The sequence below is a fragment of the Octopus sinensis genome, linkage group LG6 (assembly GCF_006345805.1).
Source record: "Octopus sinensis linkage group LG6, ASM634580v1, whole genome shotgun sequence".
In the NCBI taxonomy this organism is placed as follows: Eukaryota; Metazoa; Mollusca; class Cephalopoda; order Octopoda; family Octopodidae; genus Octopus; species Octopus sinensis.
Genome location: NC_043002.1, coordinates 12,034,124 through 12,041,623, shown reverse-complemented (window position 1 = coordinate 12,041,623; position 7,500 = coordinate 12,034,124).

Below are 7,500 nucleotides of genomic sequence, written 5' to 3'. Positions count from 1 at the left end.
TCTTGCCCCCTCACAGTGCCTCTCACTATCACCCTCTGGTTCTCTTCTTCCCTCTTCTCTAACTATTTATCTTTCTCAAGCTTCCCATTCTTCTCTTTTTCGCTAGATTTTGCTGCATACTAGGGGAGGTGGAGTACGGAGATGAGGAGGAACAGAAGCAAATGCAGGAGCAGGAAGAGCAGGAAGATGTGGGGAATAGGAAGAGATGAAAGAACATATTTGGTATCTTCAACGGAGATGTGTATTTAGGAGATGAGATTTTTCAATTGTAAGTCACATGAGCTTCCTTTCTTTTCAGAGAGAAAACGCGTGGGAAACAGAGAAGTAATTTGATGGTTATTTCTAGGAAAATTAAACTTTGAAATTAAAGCCGGCTGATATGCGTTGCGTGACAAGTAAAAGGTGAAGCGTGGTGGACAAGAGAATTCTAAATTTAACTGTCTGTGTGGGAATTAGAACGACTCTTTCAGGTATTTGGTCTCGTTGTTGTGCAGTTGCTGATAGACAATTATGGTACCCATTTGTGAGGAAGATGTTGATTTATTTACTGGGATCCGAAAAGAGAATTGTAATCTTTGGGGTGTATTCCAAGATATCAAGAAAAATAGTTGAATAATGAAACAGAAACGTCAAAGCACATGTCTCACAAAATGTACTGTTACGTGTATGTGTTTGTGTATGTGTGTGCAAGATATATGTATATATATACACAGACACACGCACACACATATATGTGTATATATGTATATATATATATATATATATATATATATATATGTATATATATATATATATATATATATATATATAATATATATATATATATATATATATATATACATATATTGCTGTACTTCGGGACAGTCATTTTATTTATTATTTTTCTTTTTTGTCAAATAAACACACGCACTGTTTTTTTCTTTACTCATTTATTACTGTTATTTTATTATTCTAATGCCTGTTCATTGTCTAGAATTCTTTCATCACGCAACTGTGATCTCTTCGGTGATACTTTTCGTTTCCCTGTGCATTCTTGCTCCACATACACCATTCTCTTCTTCTAAGATGTGTATCCTTATGTGCACATGCGTTTGTGTCCTTGTTTGTGTGTGTATGTTTGTGTGTGTGTGTGTATGCTTGTGTGTGTGTCAGTTTTCAGAAGTGTGGCCTTCCCCTCGGTCCCCATTGTGCTGCTGCTGTTCTAAGAGCCGAGTAAAAGAAAAAGAGAACTACAGTTCCTGTATCCCTCTGTGTATGTGTGTTCGTCCACGGCGTTGCCATAGTGGAACTTTTTGTTGTTGTAATTGCTATCGTCCCTATACCCATCCTTTGATGTTGATTTTGCGGTGGAGAAATTTGTGAAGGTGACCAGCGTGAACGATGTGGAGTTCTGTGGTGCTGACGCTGAAGAACTAAGCCTCCCCCTGAGACTGACATGCGATAATGAGTACTTCGATAAATTTTGACCTTAGTTGTTCCTCCTCCACTAGGCCGATAAGAAGTAACCCCCACCTCCTACTATTGCCAAGAACACCCACAAAAGAGATGGAACGGGTGGACCAGAGCTATATGGACACTCGAAAATAATGATCAGGTTAAAAAGATGGTCGCCCATGCGGTGGGTGCGAGTACCAAGACCACACTCAAGTTTAATAACAAGATATACAACCAAGAGGAATGTGCAGCCATCGATGTCAGTGTTGCAGTGGCTAACCTATTTATGGTATGGTGGGAGAGGAGACTTGAAGAGAAATTCGCAGAGAACTCCATAAGCCTAATCATGTACTTCCGCTACGTGGATATCAACATTTTGGCCAGAGAACCCCTACAAGACAATGTTGATGACCTAGAATCTAACACTATAGAGAGCATCCAGCAAATAGCTAACTCTATCCACCGGAGTAGTGAAATAATAAACGATTTACTACCATAATAAGCACCCTAATTGTAGATTATCCATTTTAGATACTGAACTTTGGCTTGAAACGAAAAACGGTGATGTCCAGATCTTTCACTCTCTTTATGCCAAAATCATGGCTTCTAAGTACTGTGTTCACAAAAACGCAGCGATTACGGAAAGCCTTAAGTTCGACATTCTGATAGCTAACTTGGTGAAAGTGATGAGGAATGTTTCTCGCATGTGCGACCCTATGGAATTGGAAAGACACATACAACACTTCACTCACTGTTTGCAGTTCTCTGGCTACAACGAAAGGGACAGGATTAGAGTGTGCAAAGGTGCCAGAACTAATTACAAAGCCATCATAGAGAATGATGCTAAGGGGATCTGCTCACTGTACAGGAGTAAATCCTGGAACAGTACGGAGAAATGCAAAGAAAGATAGATAAATAAATAGATAAATAAATAACTAGATAAATAAATAAATAGATAAATAAACGAATATATAAATATATCCGCCACATACCTGTGATCAATGTAAAACACAGGTAAATAAAATAAATAAAGAAAACTATATGAAGGGAATAGATACATATGAAGTGAACCCATACACACACAAACACTTACACATGAAATCTCTTGGACGGACATATCATTTCAACAATACAAATAACATGGTCAGCAGCGGTGTCGACGATCGCAATAACAACAAAAACAACAACAACAACCATGATAGAAACACCGTGGACGGACACATATGTACAGGGGAATACAGGAACTGTATCTTCCAATTTTTTTCTCAGATCTAAAGACAGCAGCAGCACAATGGGGTAAGAGGCTGGGGCGGAGGGTAAGGCCACACTGCCTCTGAAAACTATAACACACACTCAAACATACGCATACACATACTCACACAAGCACACACACAAATATATACACAAACAAACAAACAAAGACACAAATGCATGCGCACATAAGGAAACACATCTTAGAAGAACAGAATGGAGTGAGTGGAGCAAGAATACACACGGAATGGAAAAGTGTCGCTGAAGATGTCACAGGTGTGTGACGAAAGATTTCCGGACAATGGACAGGCATTAAAATAATGAAATAACATTAACAAACGAGTGAAGAAGTGAAAAATATAGTGCGTGTGTTTATTTGGCGAAAAAACCCCCAATAAAATAAATAAATAAATAAATAAATAAATAATAAAATGACCATCCCGAAACACAACAATATCTGTTTCAACACACGATTTCACATCAGGAATCTTGCAAAGCGAATTGATAAACTTACACACATACACACGTATATATGTTGTAGTGGTTTTTATTATGTTTCATACATACTTTCAGGGGGACTTGCTATATCATCATCATAATTTTTGGTTTCCTTTTTGTTTTCCACATTAGCAAGGCATTTGCGGAACAAAAAGTTCCGCATTAACCTTGTAAAGGTCTTCAAGCCAATACCACCAAACGCAGATTGTTCTAGAACGTGGGTGCCGTTCTGGCTTGACTCGTGATAATATTTCCTTCTCGTGACAATGGTCTCTGCTTCATATTGAAAATGGGTATTTTATTGCACGTGACGATACGGAAAATAACTCATCGTTTCTCCACAAGTCTATTCTGGTGTCTGAGTTTTGGGACCTTCCCTTCGAGTAAACGTGACGAATGACAGTATCAAGCAAGCATCCCATTTGCCGAGTCAATTCTCTAGTGAACTAGCACGGATTTTCGGAAATGGGCTCGTTCAGTCGATATTCATTGAGCTGGACGGGGCTGCCGGAACGCGGAGATTCTGAGGTCAAATTTACAGTTCTGAGATTTGCGTAAGTTATTTTTGTGCCATTCTTACAGTGCAAACATCTTGAGTGGTTTTTGCAGCTATGGAACCTTGATTGAAAATGAAGGGTAGCAGATATCAAAACTGACTATTTTTTATTATTCTTTGCACTCTATCATCATATATATATATATCTGATAAGAAATTATATATACATCGGCGCAGGAGTGGCTGTGTGGTTCCGGGTTCAGTCCCACTGCGTGGCACCTTGGACAAGTGTCTTCTACTATAGCCTCGGGCCAACCAAAGCCTTGTGAGTGGATTTGGTAGACGGAAACTGAAAGAAGCCAGTCATATATATATATATATGTATATTTATATATATATATATTATATGTGTGTGTGTGTGTGGTGTGTGTGTGTGTGTGTGTGTGTGTGTCTGTGTTTGTCCGACCAACATCGCTTGACAATCGATGCTGGTGTGTTTACGTCCCCGTCACTTAGCGGTTCGGCAAGAGCGACCGATTGAATAAGTAGTAGGCTTACAAAGAATAAGTCCTGGGGTCGATTTGCTCGACTAAAGGCGGTGCTCCAGCATGGCTGCAGTCAAATGACTAAAACAAATAAATTAATAAAAGAATACTGAGACTTCAATAGCGAAAGACAAGACACGAATAGAGCGACAGAAAATTAGAAAAGCTTTATAAATAAAAAGACAATGTGACTTAAAACGTTTTCTCGCCTGAAATAACACCGGATAGAAGCGAAGGAATTTATCTGACAACCAAGTCTACAAGTACGACTGTGTGTGCTCGTGCGCGTTGGTATGTCTTTGGAAAGCTTATTTAGCACGTTTAAATAGTGTAATTTTCCCAATTTTCCCATTTTGTTCTCAAACTATTGTTTTGCCTAAATATAACTGTTTTCCTGCAAATATTCTCCATAGGTTAACGTGTTTGATTTCATTGAATTAGTAAACATTTGTCATAAATCAGCCACCGGTCTAATCTTCGAAATCCCACATAAGCAGCTGAAGACATAATTGTTAATGTCGTCACTACAGCTGTCAATGGATTTGTAGTTCGTTTTCTTTTCGCTTTCTTTAATTCTTTATTCAATGCCCTCTTCGTCGTTCGCTTCTTTTTAGTTTTTCCATTGGCCGCAATAGTTTGCTCTGATATCAAGTTAGAAAAAAATCGATCTTGTGACTTGTGAAAATAAATAATGCATAAAAGCTGACATAATGAAAAAAAGATTTATGGAAATTAGAATCAATCGTGTGATACAATAGAGCAGCAAGTGGCAGAATAGATAACGTAAGAGATAATGAGGGAAAAGGTCCGAGTTTCGTGTCTTACGTCAGTTTGTATGGTCATTATACTAAAACAGCTGAGACAGGTCAACTTCATTAAAACCCTCATGAGCCACTGCATTAGAAGTTAGAAGTCACGGCATTAAGCTAGAAGTACGCAGCGTAAACTAATGCGTGCTGTGTTACACCGAACTGCTGTCATCGACATATATATATATATATATATATTGACAAAAACGGTAAGATAACAAAAGAAAGAAAGAGACCTCGATATTCTGTAAATAGAGGAATTTATCTGTAAATTAGACAATTAGACAATTATTCGGTAACCAAGATAAAACTCCGAGTTTTATACATTCATACATATATACATGCATGCATATATATATATACATTCATACATACATACATACATACATACATACATACATACATACATACATACATACATGCATGCATGCATATATATATATATATATATATATATATATATATATATATATATATATCGCGTTTGTGACTCTAATAGTCTGCCCTGTCCAAAACTACTTTTAATCATCATTTCCAAACTTCTTTGATAAGGAACTGGAAACGGTTCTTGGATGACTGTTTCATATTATGGAACAAAAGTAAGGGGGGGCTATAAATTAATAAACAGATTTCATGTTTGTAAACAGATTTCATGAATGTAAAGGAAACCCTCTTTCTGGACATTCTTATAAGTAAAGGAAATGAGAGTAACAACCGATCCTTACTGTAAGGACACAGATACACACCTATATTTAGATTTTAGATTTTTTTCCACTCTTCCCATATATAAAGGAACACACCATTCCACATGGTATGACATATATACTCAATAGTTACACATACCAATAGGCGAGAGAACCGAATAGCAACACCAGATATATTCCTTCAAAAACAGAAATACAATAAAAACTTATTAAATTATGCCATAACTAAAGTATAAGAAGTTTCAATCTTTACCTCAGCAGAGAAGGACACATACCAAGGATGAAAACGAAAATGCAAATATAAATGTTCTGTTTGTAGTCAGCCATAATCCTAGGAACCACAACATCGTACTTTCAGCCAAACAATATTTCCAAATTCTACATCAATTATGAAATCCTTGGAAATTAGTTTAAAAAACTGAAATCATCAACAGCCGAAGACAACCGTTAAATCTCATAAGACAGAGCCTGGGATTCACATCGGAGAAAGAATCAAGAATGGAAAGGAACTGAAAGTGAATGCAGACATGAATTGCAAAAGAAACAATATTCTCTTCCTACAGTGCAATGCAAATTTCTTTGCAGAAACACGGACAAAACTTACAAGTAATTCAAACAAGTTAAAAATCGATTTTTTTCGTAAAGGTTTATGGAGTTAACATCTGAACATTTGTGCAAATGGAACTTTAAAATATTCCCGTTTTACAAAATAATAGATGAAAATGCTCAACTAATAATTATTAGCAACAGAATCAGTATTAATAACTAAATGCAATTTTTATATCCAAATTAACGTGAATTATTGTTAGAAGGCTAAATACGTCGTAATTTACCTTGAGAAAACTTTTCATATGTGTGCATGCTGCATTGAATCAGGTACATTTTACCTTTAGCAGACGAGATTAACGGCGTCGGACTTAGAAGCTCACGTTATTTCCACGTGCTGTGTCTCCTCAGGGACAGCCATCTGTAAGTTGCATGCAAGGATTAATCTCAGTGCAAACGATGTGTGTGTATATACATGCACTCACAGACACACACACACACACACACACACACACACATTCACACACAGACATATAACCATATAACAGGATATATGCGTGTATCTGTTTATCTATATGTGTATGTGTGTGTATATTTTAATATATAATTAGGAACATAGAGTTACACACGTACATACGTACATACATATGCACATACATATGTGTGCGTATACATCATACATACAGACATACATATACATGGCTATTTATTTATGCTTTTTTCTTATTAATAAGATTTAAAAAATAAATTTCATGTTTTCGCATTGGAACTTAAATGCATATAAAATAAAATGAAATTATATATATATATAATATATATATATATATTTACATGTCTCAACCATTTTGACTGCGGCCATGCTGGAGCACCGCCTTTATATATATAAAAATATATATATATATATATAATATATATATATATATATACATATACATACATACATATATATATATATATATTATATATATATACATATATATATATATGTGTGTATATATATATGTATATGTATATATATGTATACATATATATATATACATATATATATGTGTATATATGTATATATATGTTATATATATATATGTATATATATTATATACAAACACACACACACACATATATATAATCACATGGAAAATAAGGAAACGCATATATATATATATATATACACACACATACATAAATATATATATGCGTTTCCATATTTTCAATGTGAT